At 48.5% G+C, this 16,523-nt stretch overlaps 1 protein-coding gene across 1 annotated transcript in view; it reads left to right on the forward strand.

The window, feature by feature from the left end:
• Positions 1-3,119: 3,119 nt before the first annotated feature.
• The window catches only part of LOC105476530 (plasminogen activator, tissue type), a 32,577-nt gene continuing 19,173 nt past the window's right edge, over positions 3,120-16,523 (forward strand). The window contains exon 1 of the mRNA XM_011732524.3: positions 3,120-3,265. The gene's annotated coding sequence lies outside the window, so the exon portion shown is untranslated. The remainder of the gene's footprint in view (positions 3,266-16,523) is intronic.

The following is a 16,523-nucleotide window of genomic DNA, read 5'->3' on the forward strand; positions in this document are numbered from 1 at the left end:
AAAATATAATGAAATAATGGTATGACTCAGCATAACGTAGAATTAGTGGGAGCCCTGAGCTTGTTTTCTTACAACTAGGCAGTCCCATCTGGGGGTGATAGAAGACAGTGACAGATCATCAGGCATTAGATTCTTATAAGAAGTGCACAACCTAGATCCCTCGCATGTGCAGTTCACAGTAGGGTTTGCACTCCTATGAGACTCTAGTGCCACTGCTGATCTCACCGGAGGCACAGCTCAGGCAGTAATGCGAGCGATGGGGAGCGGCTGTAAACACAGATGACGCTTCACTGGCTCTCCAGCCACTCACCTTCTGCTGTGCAGCCTGGTTCCTTACAGGCCATGGACAGATACCAGTCCACGGCCCGGGGGTCAGGGATTCCTGGTCTAGATTGAGACCCAGACAAGACGTGCACAATAACACCGATTTCAGATCCATCATGACATTTACCCCATCCCCTGGAAAACCAGATGACTACCAAAATTAAATTTTAGTTTAGACACAAAATGTACGTCTTCTGGTCCAAAACCACCTTGTCATAAGTTTCTTGCCCACTTTTCCTTTCTCTGAGTTTCCAGAGACATCACATCATTTCTTACCCAGCTGAGCAGAGTCTCAGCATGGCTCTCTTTCGAATGCCCATCCTGCCACCTGCCCCAGTGAGAAGGGTCCAAGCAGCCCCTGTTCTCTGCCCCTGCCACCTGCATGACTCATGCATTCCACGGAGGAGGCGCCCGCTGCAGAAACAGCCGGGCTGGGAAAAGCTCTGCAGCAATTCCCCATCCAGTTTCCCTGTGCCCACTTTGTATCTGTGTTATCTAGGCCTGGATTTATTTCTCTGTTTTGAAAACGAAGGACTTTGATAAAATGTTCCCAGGATGTGAGGTCACCAAGATTTATTTCCCATTTTTTCTATTCTTTTCTTTTCCTCGAAGTGATCCCTTGACTAAAATCAAGCCTCCCACTGTCACCTTATCAGCCTGCCCACTCCTACTTCTGCATTCTCAGGCTTCCCCAGAATCTGTCCAAGGGAAACCGATCTCAATTCAGAAGGAACACAGATACCCCAGTTTCTAGGGCTGCAGGGTATTACTGGGTCTTAATCATTCGGGTATATTTCAGCAAAGCTCAGGGCCCCGGCTAATGATCTGCAAACCCTCTCCTCTCAGTCTCCCATTGTTTAGCCCCTATTTATGAGTGAATGCATGTGGTTGTTCACTTTCTGCCCCTGAGTTATTTCAGTTAGGATAATGGCCTCCAGTTTCATCCATGTTGCTCCAAAAGACAGACTTTATTGTTTTTTATGGCTTTGTCATATTCCTTGGTGTATATGTGCATTTTCTTTATCCAGTCCTCCATTGATGGACACTTAGGTTGATTCTGTGCCTTTGCTACTGTGAATTGTGCTGTTATGAATTGTGTGTGATAAACACATGAGTGCAGGTGTCTTTTTGATGTAATGAATTCTTTTTTTTTTTTGAATAGATACTCAGTAGTGGGATTGCTGGGTCAAATGGATGTCCTATTTTTAGTTACTTGGGAAATCTCCATGTTGTTTTCCATAGAGGTTCGAGTTCCAGTATTTAAGTGCAACCATTCAGTGGAAAACCATCCTCTCAAGAGTTCAAATGAGAGTCCTCCTGACCAGCACTCCCTGCTGAACCACAATGCCCCACCCCCCAAAAAAGCTTCCCTCCTCACCATCTTAGACCACCTGACCATCTTAGACCACCTCACCATCTTAGACCACCTCACCATCTTAGACCACCTCACCATCTTAGACCACATTGCAGCAAAGCAGCCCCGTGCCCACCAGACAGACCCACAGTTGCTGCCGCTCATGGGAGGTCTACCTCCCATGCTCAGCAGGCGACCCACCCCCAGTGCCCCTTTTCTACAATGACCATCAGCAGGGCTGCAGCTTGATAAAAATGTGGAAAAGCAGTTTGAAAGCAATGTGAAAAGCAGTTAGGTGCCTTTCAACTTCAAACTCAGCACTCATGGTTTGACACATATGAGTATATTTAGGATCAGAATGTATGAAATCTGGCCTCTCCTGGATAGTCGGTCATCCCGCAATTTCCTCTGCCAAACTTCTCTTCCCTCCCTGCATTCTTTCTTTCACCTCTCTCTAATTTTTAAAAGGTCTGGTCTCAGCCAGACATGAACCAATGATGATAGATGCTCCTGCTGAGCCCCATGATGTGCCAGGGACCTGACATGCATGGCTTCTCTCTGATCCTCACGTGACCTGCAGATGCAAAAGCCAGAGCTCAGCATAGTTGAAAACCTTGACTGAGGTCATACCCCAGTTACTGGCACAGCCAGATTTAAACCTAAGACTTTCCCCTACACCACAGGGCTTTTATTTCTTAGTCATCTGAAAAGGTGTCAGCAAGGGAAATGGCTTGTCTATTTCCAGGGGCATTTTACAAGCAAACACTGAAAGGCTTCTGTGGGCTTAAGGGCTGATGGCTTTGATCGAATTTCAGGCATGTTGGCCCCAAGGCCCTGTGTATATTCCCTGGGCCCACTCGAGGGGATGCTGGCGTCAGAAACTCCCCAGAGGCCACCTACTGCAGCCCTGCACTTTACAGGGAAGAGAGAGATTCTCCCTAAAATTACAGAGCTGGGCCTGAGATGCCTACTGGAGCAAATCCCCATGGGGGCACCTCCCACCGCAGGTGAGCCAGAGGCTAGTCCTGCCTTCTCAGTGGCTACCCCCCTAAGCTCCCGCCACCACACAAAGTGTTCCAATCTTAACCTCTCATGTCCTGAGAGGCCAGAGCTACAGCCACAGATTCCAGAAGACACCCCACTCCCAGCCCCAGCCTGGTGCCTTTAGAATTATAAACACTTCTTGTCATCACAGGGTCCTGAAAGTCCCTTTTAAGTCTTGGACACTAAGACTCTAAAGGAAGATGAATCTTAAGATCCCGTCCCACTTCCAAATTCCTGCGATTCGATGACATCAGGGCTGTGAATAATCTGCCTGGCCCGAAGCCAGGATGGGCTGTGCTGCTTCCACCGTGAACTTCCTCCCCCTGCTTTATAAAAACAGGCCCGCCCCAGCTCCCTCATGGCCCTGTCCACTGAGCATCCTCCCGCCACACAGAAACCCGCCCAGCCGGGGCCACCGACCCCACCCCCTGCCTGGAAACTTAAAGGAGGCTGGAGCTGTTCAGGGAGCTCAAAGCTGAGATCCTACAGGAGTCCAGGGCTAGAGAGAAAACCTCTGCGAGGAAAGGCAAGGAGCAAGCCGCGGTAGGTCGGGTTTCTGTGTTGGGGTCTGTCTCCTCTTCTGTCTCTTAAAAGTCTTTCCAGCAAGCTGAGCCAGTGAAGGAATGCTTTAACCAACGGACCAACTTTGTAATTCAGGCAACTAGAGGATCCGCTAGAATCCACTCCGGAGGGGAGATGTCTGTTTGCATTTGCATGTGATTGGGATAGGCTGGAGTGTTTTGGAGGTGAGAGGGAGTCAGGGGAAGGGAGACTAGGGAGTTTGCATTCATTGGAGGAGCCTCTGCTGGCAGAGTAAGGGGGAAGGTGAAAAGAACGATACAGAAATGCCCCAAATAGGCTGTGGGAGCACCTCAAGACGAGCAGGCAATAAAAGGAAAAATCGACTGCCTTGGGACACGTGGCTGTGACAGCTGGGAGGGCCCTCTGGGGTCCCCCAGTTTCCTCCCTCCCCCGATGAACCCCCAGGAAGGAACTGAGGCTGTGGATGGAGCAGAGGGGCCTTACTTCCAGAGCACTATTCGCTAGGTGCTGGGAGAGGGAAGCAGGTGGCTTTCGCGCCCCACATTACCCCGTGGGGTAGAGAAATGCCTCTGATCTCCTCCCTAGGTGCCACCCCCACAAGTCTCCACAGGTCAGTTTGGCCCTCTGGCTTTTTGCCCAGGGTGCATCAGTCAAGCGTGCAGTCCTCCTTAAAGGACATTTTAATTACAGGGGAAAAAACTAACATCAATGTCTTTTATTCCTAAAGCACTCTGCAGAAAGCATGTGGGGTTCTCTAGATTTTCACTGTTATTATCTTTATTTTCTTAACCTCACAGGGAGGGAGAGAGGAAGGGAGGGAGGGAAGAGGAAAACATGCCGAGGTCCCAGGTAACTAATGACAAACTCAACCTCAAAGAAGTGTGGTAACAAGGATGCATTTGGCGGCCAATTGGGAATAATTGGTCTCCTGTAGCTCCTTGATGACAGAAAAAAATGTCGTGTGTGTGTGTATGTGTGTGCATTGCAATCCCAGGAAGCGGTCCTGCAAATACCATTGTCAGGTGGAGTTCCCTCAAAGGTGACTTCCTAGCAGTACTTGCTGTGGCAAGAACACTCATTCTGGGATCTAGAATCAATCCACAACGGTCAGCTTGAGCTGCTGGGTGCGTGCTTCCTGTGCAGGCAGAGTCGGACTCCAGCACTGGCAGGGACACCGTGAGTATTGAGATATGAATAGCTCCATCCTGCCCACCCATTTATTCCACCTAAAATGTTCTCAAAGACACCAGCCTCCAAGCTCTGGATCAAATGATAAAGCCCAAGATCAAAATCTCAGGAGCAAATGAAAGCTGCCCTGTCTCCAAAGTGCTCCTTCTCTGCCCAACTCCCCAAGACCAGCTCGGTTTATTTCACGATGGCTTGCACCGGATTCTCCCAGTGTCTGTGGCTCCCCCTGCTTCATCACAGACCTGGGACAGTCCAGGCAGCCAGGGAGTAGCTGGGAATAGCAGTTCCCCTTTGTTGGTTTTTGAGTTCACTGAGGCTTTGATTTCCCCCAGGGCCTGACATTGCCGAGCAGAGTCAGTGGCCAGTAGATTTCAAAGGATTTCAACAAACAGCCCAGGCATTCCTTTGTCAACCCAAAAGTAACTGAGACAGGTCTGTCAATTTAGAAAGTTTATTTTGCCAGTGTTAAGAACACACCTGTGACACAGCCTCCAGAGGTCCTGAGGACGTGTGTCCAAGGTGGCCAAGGTGCGGCTTGGTTTCATACATTTCAGGGAGACATGAGACATCAATCAATGCATGTAAAGTGTGCACCGGTTCGGTCTGGAAAGGCAGGACAACTGGAAGTAGGAGCTTCCAGGTCATAGGTAGAGAAGAGAAGATATCATTCTTCTGCGTCTTTGTCAGCCTTTCACTGAATACACAATTTACATGTGAGGGGGGGCAGAGGAAGAGTCACTTATGCCTTAGTTGGCTCAGTGAATCTACTTTTTTTTTTTCCGAGACGGAGTTTCACTCTTGTTGCCCAGGCTAGAGTGCAATGGCGTAATCCTGGCTAGTGCAACCTCCACTTCCCAGGTTTAAGTGATTCTCCTGCCTCAGCCTCCTGAGTAGCTGGGATTACAGGCGCCTGCCACCACACCCGGCTAATTTTTGTGTTTTTAGTAGAGACAGGGTTTCACCATGTTGGCCAGACTGGTCTTGAACTCCTGACCTCAGGTGATCCACCCACCTCGGCCTCCTGAAGTGCTGGGATTACAGGCATGAGCCACCATGCCTGGCCTGAATCTTCATTTTTACAAAAACAATAGGGCAGAGGAAGCAATCAGATATGTGTTTGTCTCAGGTGAGCAGAGGGATGACTTTGAGTTCTGTCCTTTGTCCTGCACCCATTTGCATTGCCAAGGTGAAGTTCAGCAGAACTGTTTTAGCGTACAGATCTTGAAGTCCACAAGGAGTTTCCTTGTGGGTAAATTGTGAGGGAGGTATGTAGCTTTTTATCTTTGTAGCAGTCTTATGTAGGAATAAAATGGGAGGCAGGTTTGCCTCATGCAGTTCCCAGCTTGGCTTTTCCCTTTGGCTTAGTGATTTGGGGGTCTTGAGATTTATTTTCCTTTCATACCTTGGTAGTATCACTTGAAGCCACCATTACCATCTAAGGCTTTTCTTTCTTTCTTTCTTTCTTTTTTTTTTTTTTGTTTTTCTTTTTCTTCTTTTTGGTAAGTGAGTAGCCAGGACTAAAGCACATTTGGGAAAACTTACTGTGTAGCTCAGGCGAGGCCTATTACTCTTCTGCCAACAGGTGTTTTTTTGGTCAAGGGGTTTTATAGCAGCCTAAGAGGGCCTTTTGCTGGGTTCCTCAATTTGGAAAAAGTAGTGCTGGCTTCAGGATTTCCAAAGAGTATGTAAAGGTTATTCTCAATCCTATGGCTGAGGGGGCAACATGGCTGATAAACAATGGTGGTGAATGTAGCTCCCCTTGGAATTCAAAATCCTCCTACTTCTCTGTGATACTGAGTATCTGGTGGTGAAGAGAACTTTAGGTTTTTAGTTGAGATGCCAAGTTTTCCTTTTATATTTATTTATTTATTTATTTATTTATTTATTTATTTTGAGATGGAGTCTTGCTCTGTCGCCCAGGTTGGAGTGCAGTGGCATGATCTCAGCTCACTGCAACCTCCACCTCCATGGTTCAAGCAATTTTCCTGTCTTAGCCTCCTGAGCAGCTGGGATTACAGGCATATGCCACCACGCCCGGCTAATTTTTGTATTTTTAGTAGAGATGAGTTTTCACCATGTTGATCAGGCTGGTCTCAAACTCCTGACCTTGTGATGCCCTCCTCCTCCAAAGTGCTGGGACTATAGGCATGAGCCACCGTGCCCGGCCAATGTTTCTTTTCTTTTTTTTTTTTTTTTGAGACAGAGTCTCACTTGGTCACCCAGGCTGGGGTGCAGTGGCACGATCTTGGCTCACCGCAGCCTCTGCCTCCTGGGTTCAAGCGATTCTCCCGCCTCTGCCTCCTGAATAGCTAGGATTGCAGGTGCCCGCCATCACACCGGGCTAAGTTTTCACCATGTTGGCCAGGCTGGTCTTGAACACCTGACCCTAAGTGATCTGCCTGCCTTGGCCTCCCAAAGTATTGGGATTACAGGCGTGAGCCACCACGCCCAGACAGGTTTTCCTTTGATTATTTGGCATTACGCATCTGCAGTCTCAAAATACATTTTTTCCTTTCTCTGAGTGACTTCCGCTTCTGCTTTGACGAGACTGTTGGGACGGACAATGAGGGACCAGTGCATTCTGCTCATTCCTTCTTGGGGCCATTTCTTTCGTATATACGGGAGAAAATTTCTGTCCATAGTGTCAGGCTATAAACCTCATCCTAGTCAGCCAGCTCACAAAACCATATGGTGGGTCTCACATCAAACCAGGTAAAAGAGTGAGGATGATTTAGACTCAAAGAAAATTAGAGCTAGAAAGAAATTTAAAGCTCATCCACTCTGCTCCAACCCTAAGTCAAGCCACATGGTCTTCTGATAGTGGCTGTTTTCTACCTACATATAAAGACAGCACATTCTCTTAGCAATATGTGTTTGTATATGTGTGTGTGTATATACATATATTTAGAGACAAGGTCTGACTCCATCACCCAGGCTGGAGTGCAGCAGTGTGATCATAGGTCACTGAACCTTCAAACTCCTGGGCTCAAGTGATCCTCCATCTCAGCCTCCCAAGTAGCTAGGACTACAGGTGCATGCTGCCACATCCAGCTAATTACAAAATTTTTTTTGTAGAAGCAGGGTTTTGCTTTGTTGCCCAGGCTGGTCTCAAACTCCTGGCCTCAAGCGACCCTCTTGCCATGGCTTCACAAAGTGCTGGGATTGCAGGCAAGAGCCACTGTGCCCAGCCCCTCTTAGTGATAATTTGCATATTATATATTCAAAAAATATTTTCTATTTATGCCACTTGGGAAACTTCTGTAGAATGGGATAGAGGGACAGATAAACCCAATTCTTGATCCACTGAAAAATAACACCTGTGACAGAGTGAAGATGAAACAGGTGCTGGGCACACAGCAAGTGTTTTAGAAACATTTTTGAACTCAACTTTGCCTGAGTTGTGGTGCTGATCATGACTGCCAGGGAATGCTAGCCAGCTGTTCTTCCTATACAAGTTACATGACTGGGTGTCTGCAGCAGCTGCCCCACTGTGAATTGCACACACCAATGGCCAAGACCCAGCAACAACTTGGCCAACAGGCCCAGCCGACGCGCATGGGTGGCCACGTGATGCTCCTGACACACGCACCGGTGGCTGGGGGAAGTTTTTTGAGGATTGATCAGAAGATCTGATTCCACCTGGAGCCTCTGAAGTGATCACTTCCAGGCTAGGCTGAACCCAGATACCAGGAGACCTATGTATTGAGAGCCTTTTGTGTTTATTATGTAGTCACAAATATTCCATTAACATATAGTTAGGCATTAGAGAATCCATGCTGGATTCCTCCAAAGGCCCCTAGATCCTTAGAACACTCAGAGATTCCAAAGCACACGTCCTCCTAGGACACCCTGGCAGGAGAGCCCGTGGGCGACTCTCACCTTTGCCTGCTGTCGGGGCCTGTGCTGATGGGTAGGGGCTCTGTGCTTGCTGTGGCCCAGGCCTAAGCTGTGGGGATGTGCTCTGTCGGGAGCAGACCCCTTCGCTGTCTGCCTAACTCCTTTGTGTGTTCCCGGAACAGCTTCTGTGTTATGCATTCCAGAAAGCCTGCCTGACCACCCCCACCTCAGCAAGCCTGGGATGGACAACCTCCCCCACATTCCACTCCAAGCCTACCCCCATCCCCCGCCTGCTGAGTGGTATGGCACTGCTCTGCTGTACCCTGAGTGTCTAGTTATTCATCAGGCCCCATCCTAACTATGAGCTCTTTCAGGATAAGAGCTGTGTCTTTGCATGGCCAGAGCCTGTGCCAGGGCACAGCTGGTGCCCCATACACGTTGATGGTGAATAGATAGCACAGGTAGATCATTGTCTGTGAGTACTTAACAGAGAAGCAGCTCACACGGGTGCTTGAGACCTGCGGGGGAGAGGTGGGGGTCTGGTAGGCGCTCGGAGGAGGACACCCCTGTAGCTTCTCCAGTCCCATAGATGGGACTCTTGATGTGGGCAGTTTTATTTTAGCTGAGTCTCCAGAAGGCAGGGGACGGGGACTGGTAGGGGATGCTAAACCTGGTAACCCAGTATGGATGAGGTAACAGAGGCCAGGCGCGCAGCTCCTGCCTGTAATCCCAGCACTTTGGGAGCCCAAGGTGGGCGGGTTGCTTGAGCCAAGGAGTTCGAGACCAACCTGGGTCCCAAACCTAGCGAGACTCTGTCTCTACAAAAAAATGAAAAAAAAAAAAAATTAGCCGGACATGGTGGCATGCACCTGTAGTCCCAGTTACTTGAGAAGCTGAGGTGGGAGGATCACTTGAGTCCGGGAGGTTGAGACTGCAGTGAGTTGCGATCACGCCACTGCACTCCAGTCTGGATGACAGGGCGAGACCCTGTCTCAAAATAAATAAATAAATAAGAAAGAGAGACTACTGGTCAACTTGATTTCTGCTGGTTATTCTCTTTCTGTCATGTTCACCGAAAAGAGAAACTTGTTGTATTTTATCTTGTTGTAACAAGAGCCAGTGTCTACCACCTGGGCTACTGAGAGAAAGGGAAGGGGTTTTTTCTGGGAAGCTCCAATTTACTTATTTCTCTCATGTGATGCCTCTGACTTTCATGGTGTGGCCTGGTCAGATGGGCCTTATCAATAGAGATGGCCTGATGTCCCAGCTGTCTCATCTCAGCGGCTAGTTCCGGCTTCTGCTGGGAGTCCACAGTGGCCTCTGCATGCATGGTGTGGGAAAGGCAAATAAAAAAGCAGATTAAAAACCAGATTAAAGACACCACCCTGTATTTAGGAAATAATGGTTCCTGTTGATACTGTTCTACGAACACAGATGAAGGCACAAAATTCTACATCAACTGCAGAGAATTGGTTATAGACTAACACAGGTGGTCAGATGATCTAGGAAGCAGGATTCAGGATTAACAGGGATCCCTGAGGACCCCATGGAGCATGGCATCTCCTCTGCATCAGCAGCTTCAAGTCGTTCCAGGGAGAAGCTGGAAGCCTCAGTGCTTTTGCTGAAGAAGGATGTTCATGACAGTAGGTGCAGGTCGTTCCTGCCGTGCACCCAGGTGTGGGGGAAGGACTTTGCTGCTGCTTCTCTAACTACCTTACAATTCAGCAAGACGGAAATGATTAGCCCATGACAAAAACCAGGAAACAGGCTCAGAGAGAGTGAGTTGCTCACACAGGACCTGTACTGTAAATGCAGTTAGATTTCCAGGTTGAGAATCCAGTGACCACGCCCCTTCTTTGTGGCATTCTGCTGTTGTATACCACGTGGAACACATTAAGAACGTTATGGCCAGGTGTGGTGGCTCATGCCCGTAATCCCAGCACTTTGGGAGGCTGAGGCGGGCGGATCACCTGAGTTTGGGAGTTTGAGACCAGCCTGGCCAGCATGCCGAAACCTTGTCTCTACTAAAAATACAAAAATTAGCTGGGCGTGGTGGCATGCACTTGTAATCCAAGCTACTCGGGAGACTGAAGAAGGAGAATCGCTTGAACCCAGCAGGTGAAGTTTGCAGTGAGCTGAGATTGCTCCATTGCACTCCAGCCTGGGCGACAGAGTGAAACTCCATCTCAAAAAAAAAAAAAAAGAATGTTACAATTCGGTGTCACATAGACAGTGAGGAATAGTGGAAAGAGTGTTAGGTTTGGGGTAAGAGAACTGTGTCCCCTGGGCTTGAGTCCTGATGCCAACTCTCACAGGATGTGTCACCATACAGCACGACCCTTATACTTTTTTTTTTTTTTTGAGACAGGGTCTCGCTCTGTCACCCAAACTGGAGTGCAGTGGTATGATCACAGCTCACTGCCACCTCAAACACCCAGGTTAAGGCCATCCTCCCACCTCAGCCTCCCAAGTAGCTGGGACTACAGGCATGCACCACCATGCCCAACTAATTTTTTTGTATTTTTTGTTGAGATGGGGTTTTGCCATGTTGCCCAGGCAGGTCTCAAACTCCTGGACGCAAATGATCCACCCTCCTCAGCCTCCCAAAGTGTTGGGATTAGAGACATGAGCCACTGCTCTCATCCCCTTACACTTTTTTGAAGTTCAGTTCTTCCGTCTGTAAAAACGAGGTAATAATATTGCCTCAGATTACTTAATGGATGTGAAAGCGTTTTGTAAACTCTGTGCCTGGAAAGGTGGAAGCTACTCAAATACCTGTTGAGTGAGTGGCATTAATCCGTGTACATTTCTCAGGCAACAATAATGTTACTTTCATGTAAGGCCAGTAAAATGTGGGTAAAGTCATGTAACAATACAATGAAAGTTTCTGATCAGTATTTCCTAATTCAAGTGTGTTGAAATGTGGAGTTGGGCTGGAGAATTGTCAAATCATTGAGTATTTAATTACCATGTGGTGATGTTTGCTTTAGGGAGTGGAAGGAACATAAGGAACGAACCACCTCCATCACGGAAGATGACACTCATTTAGATTCACTTTAGATCTCAGGGCTTGTTTAGATGCAGACTTTGTGGTTAACATTTTATTGTACTGACTGATTTAGTTTTCACCAGGTGGACCTTGTGTTTGCTTCAGAAGGATCTAAGTTTATTAGGACAGGGTTTCTTCTGTTTTGATTGTGGGAGGAGGCAGGATAGACTTCTGTTTTCCTAGACCGGAAACCAACATTCCCCACTCCTCTAAATAACCAGGATTACCAGGCAGAGGGTGGGGCATCGAGGAGATGACAGCTGTGCATGCCTGCTCTAGGTTTTTCTGAGTTTAATTCCATATAGCTTAGACACAGGCCATATGCCTACATTTGGAAGATGCTTTGGAGAAAATTCTGCTCTGATGGGTGGGGGACAGGGTGTGCCAGGAAAAGATTCTATTCTTTTGAAGACACGGGGTCTTGCTATGTTGACTAGACTGGTCTTGAACTCCTCACCTCAAGTGATCCTCCTGCCTCAGCCTCCTGAGTTGCTAGGACTACAGATGCAAACCACCACACCCAGCTCTGAGATGATTCTATTCTCTTCACCTTATTGGAATTGGCGAAATTAGATAAGAAACAGACTCTTCCTCTCTTCTCCCCTGGATATAAATGTTCTGTTAAGAGAGGGAAAATAACCATTTAGCCTACAGCAAATCACCTTTTCAAAAAGTTAAGAATTACTTATGTGATGGTAGTTTTTGAAAGTGGTTTTTATTTTGAGATCATGGCCTCTGTAATACACAGGGCCTGGAGAAGTCAGATGAGAGCTACCAGGCTCAAAGCTCCTGTCCCGAACAACGTGGTGCTTTCGTGGGAGCACGCCACCCTTTCCAAGGCTAGCTCCTCTCCCAGCATCACACTTCGGCTCTCGTCCTGCTCTAGAAACGTGCCTTTGCTGGTCCAAGGAATCCTGGTCGTTTCTTTTCTTAATTGTTGGCATCCATCTGGGCTATGGTGGTTGTGGCGGGGGTGGCAGTGGAGAGTGTGTTGTTTTAAACCCGTGAGTCATTTTAGGGTATTGGTACTCTTGGAGACTGACTTTCTCTTGCTCAGGTTTTCAGAGAGACCTTTTGCAAAGCAACAATAACCTAAGAATCTCCTTGACCAAAGACAAATGTAGCAAACTTTGCACATGGTGCAACATTTGATAATGGTATCAATTTACATTTGTGTTTTCCTTGCAATTTCCCTCCTCCTCTAGCTTGCTCATGTTTCTGCCTTCTTCTTGCTGGCAAGAGTACAGACTATAATTCTCCAGTTCACTAACATCTGGAGTGACTGCACTGTTTGCAATTTGATTGATTGACTACATGTGTACAGTTCCTGTATTGCAAGTCACTTTTCTATATAATCTTTTTTGAGATGAAGTCCTGCTGTGTCGCCCAGGCTGGAGTGCAGTAGCATGATCTTGGCTCACTGCAACCTCCGCCTCCCAGGTTCAAGCGATTCTCCTGCCTCAGCCTCCCAAGTGGCTGGGATTACAGTCATCTGCCACCATGCCCGGCTAATTTTTTTGTATTTTTAGGAGAGATGGGGTTTCACCATGTTGGCCAGGTTTGTTTTGAACCCCTGACCTCAAGAGATCCACCTGCCTAGGCCTCCCAAAGTGCTGGGATTACAGGCATGAGCCACCGCATCTGGCCATATAATCTATTTTTTTAAAAATGTTTTTGTATTAAAATAGATAGAGACAGAGTCTCACTGTGTTGCCCAGGCTGATCTCGAACTCCTGGGTTCAAGTGATCCTCCCACCCTGGCCTCTCGAAGTGCTGGGGTTACAGGCGTGAACCACCTCATGAGGCCTCACTTTCCTATATAATCGAAACAATAGATCTATAGCGCCGTTTGTAAGAGTTTCCCAGTTTATACCGCATGTGACACTCCCTATATCACATGTCCTCACAGCAGAACAGAAACCACAGGATGTCAGCCCCAGAGGCAACCTTGGAGCATCCAGTCCACTTGGTTTTGCATTGCTGGCAGGAGCTTTTATGTCAAAATATAGATACTTTTTCGAAGGTCAGCACATTAATTTTTTTTTCAGTCATTTTTATCTTATGTGAATAAGCTGATAGTTCCTTTGCTAGGAGCTGGTTTTTATGGAGGGAAGATGGGGCTGGTAGAAGCAGATAGAGGGAGAAGTAATACACAGGCACTGAGACAGCACCCCACCGACTTTCCCCTGTCCCTCTTCCAGTTGGCCTCCTCCTTTCCAGGGGCTGTGCCCAATCCAGAATCAGTTATTCACTGGTGCCCATCGACCATCATTTCCCCATGTGGCCACCACAGAAATGAACACCACCTTTCTGGTTGGCATGATCATCAATTTCTCAGCCAAAACGGCACACATCCTTGGCTCTGGGAAACAGTACATCTCCCAGGAAAGGGAGCTTACAGCACAGTACCCCACTTCCTGGTTACCAGACTATTGTTCCTATTTTCCCCGAGAACAGTCATCATTCACAGGTTGTTCGGCGGGGCCCGGGAACAGAGTCACTCCGGTTGCTACAGCCAACAGACCAAACACGGCTTCCAGGCAGGAAGGTCAGAGCTGCTCTGCAGGACGCACACGCAGATTGGAAGCAGATAGGGCCGGCCAAGCACAGATATGCTGGCTGTGTCCTACACACAGGTGCCTGCACACACATGCTTCAGATCCAGGCTGCACTCTACCAGCCAACCCATGGACTCTGTTTTTTCTAATTTGCACAGATTCTTTGTCAACCTGCCATGCCCTGAGGCTGTTGAACATCATCCAACAGAGAGGGAGCCTTTTGCAAATCTAAAAAAATCAACTTTGTGTGCTAGGGTGGCCTGACAGGGCTAGGCCTTGGGGTCTTGGGGACCAGCATTCCACCTCTCCTCTCATATAGTGATTCCGGATTCCAGCCCAGCAAAAGTCAGTCAACCTTGGGGCCTTCCTTTCTTTTATCCTTTCTTTTTTTTTCCTTTTCTGTCTTTCTGTGCGTCCCTTCCTACCCCCTTCCTTCCTTCTTCTCATTTGCCCGTTTTTTGATTTTCTTTTTTTTTCAGTTCTTTGATGATCCTGAGAAGCTACTAAATATAGCAAAAGGGAGATAACACATAACAAAATTAGAAGTCTTTCTATTTATAAAAATGAGCCTCTGAAGGCTTCTACCATCCCTTCCGCCAATGTCATCTCTCACCCGGGCCTCGCCAGAGCACTCGTGGACCTCCCTTCGGTGAGGCCCAAAGTCCATCCCAGCCACGCCCTGCGGTCCCTAGTCTGAGTCCATGGTTCTGGCTTTCACTCTGCTCTGCATCCCGGCACTGGCCCCAGACCTCGACGCCCACCTCTTCAGCGAAGGCAAAACAAGGACACATTTTTCCTCCCTCTCTTCTCTCTTTCTTGTTTTCAGACTGCACTGTTTTTCTGCTGGCCGGATGACTCATTTCTTTGTCATCTCTTACCCCACTCGGCCTTTCCAGCTGCTCGAATCGCCTCTGCGTGATGCAGACAGAGCTATCGCCCCGCTGGGGTGAGATTCACTTGCACTGAATCAGCTCAAGGTGCAGGAAGGTCCAGGGAGGCCAAGGAAGAGAAGAAACAAGTCTCCAACTCTCTCAGGAGCAAAGACAAAAATATGTTCCTGCTCTCTTATCTCGTATTCAGATTGTTCAGTTGCAAAAGGGTTGAACATGATGCAGCCGGTGGTGTGTGTGGACCGGCCCTAGGTCGTGCTCCTCCTCCATCTGGCCCCCCCACCCCTAGTTATCCAGAAAGGGGGATGTTCCCAGGCAATGCCAACATGTCCATACTGCACTCTTGACGTTGCAGTTTCCCGGCATCTGGGATTGCATTCCGTTTAGAAGGACTTTGAGTTCTTGAAATAAAACAGTATCTTGGTGGGCATCTGGAAAAAACACCCAAACTGATATCCCAGGCTGGGGTGCAGGACCCTATCGAGAGGGCTGGGTGGTGTGGACAGCACAATGAAGAAGGTCAAGTTCCTTGTACTCACTTATTTGTTGTTTCATTCAGAATTCCTGTGAAGTGGGAGCTCTCACCATCCTTGGGTCTTACTTAAGAGTAAGGAGTGGGGTAACCTAGAAATACATGAACATCAGGGAGAAATGGGGAGGGAGTTTCACATGAGCTATTTTTACAAGATTAAGTAATGGGATAAAATTAAAAAGGGGAATTTAAGAGGAATTTTGGGAAGTTCTGAGAAACAGGACATTTGAGGAAAGCTGAGAAAGAGAAGATCTGGAGTAAGTCTCCGTGATGAGAAGATTCCACCCCACACTTCTGTTTTGGGTGGCCTTGGCTTCTGACCTGCACTCCTGTTTTGGGTGGCCTGGGCTCCTGACTCCCTTTCCTCTGAAACTGCCTGGAGCCAGGGAGTAGCACAGCTGCTTCCTCCCAGGGAGAAAGGGATCCCCGAAGAGCGCACTGCAGGGAGACCTCGGGCACTGCGGGCACAAAGGCTGGAGACGGCACTTCTGTTCCCTTGTGATGGGATAGGTGCAGGGAGGCTGGGAGGGTGCCAGGCTCGTGAGCCTCCCTCTGGGCCATGTTTCCCCATTGGAATCACTGTACCCAGAGCCTCCTGCAGGCTTCCCTCTCCCTCTCCCTACACCCCTCTGCCTGACACAGCAGCCCAGGGAGAATTCGTCAGGCATGAAATGTAGTGAGGCGAGGAGGGTGATCAGCACCTCCCTCGGGGGAGCTCTTTTGAAAGTAATGATCAAAGATCCAGAGCCGGACCTAGGCAAGGAGGCAAGGCCTGGAAGCCCCTATGCATGCCTCCATGCCCTTAGGACGCTCAGGGAAGCGGGAGGGTGGGACCTAAAGTTGTTGTGACCAAAGGGAAATGAGTCAGGGAAAGAAATGCCATGCTTCAATTTTTGTGGATGAAGGAGGGAGCAGGCCGCCAGACCACAAAATAACACCCGACCGACTAACCTACTTTGAGCTGCCAAGGGCAGGATCACAGGGGAGAAGCAGATGGAAACTGGGGCTCTGGGGTCCAGGAAGATCTGAGTCTTCCGACCAAACACCAGCTGCCTCCCCTCCTTCCTGCAAATATGCACATTGCCAGATCTGTTGCAGTCTATGGAAAAGGAGACAGATGTTCGGCAGAGTGGTGGGGAGGGGTGGAGGTTGGGCTGGGGGCCTCTGCTTTGTGGGGAGACCCTCAGGCAGGGGAGTAGGCTCC

The sequence above is a fragment of the Macaca nemestrina genome, chromosome 8, assembly GCF_043159975.1.
Source record: "Macaca nemestrina isolate mMacNem1 chromosome 8, mMacNem.hap1, whole genome shotgun sequence".
Classification (NCBI taxonomy): domain Eukaryota; kingdom Metazoa; phylum Chordata; class Mammalia; order Primates; family Cercopithecidae; genus Macaca; species Macaca nemestrina.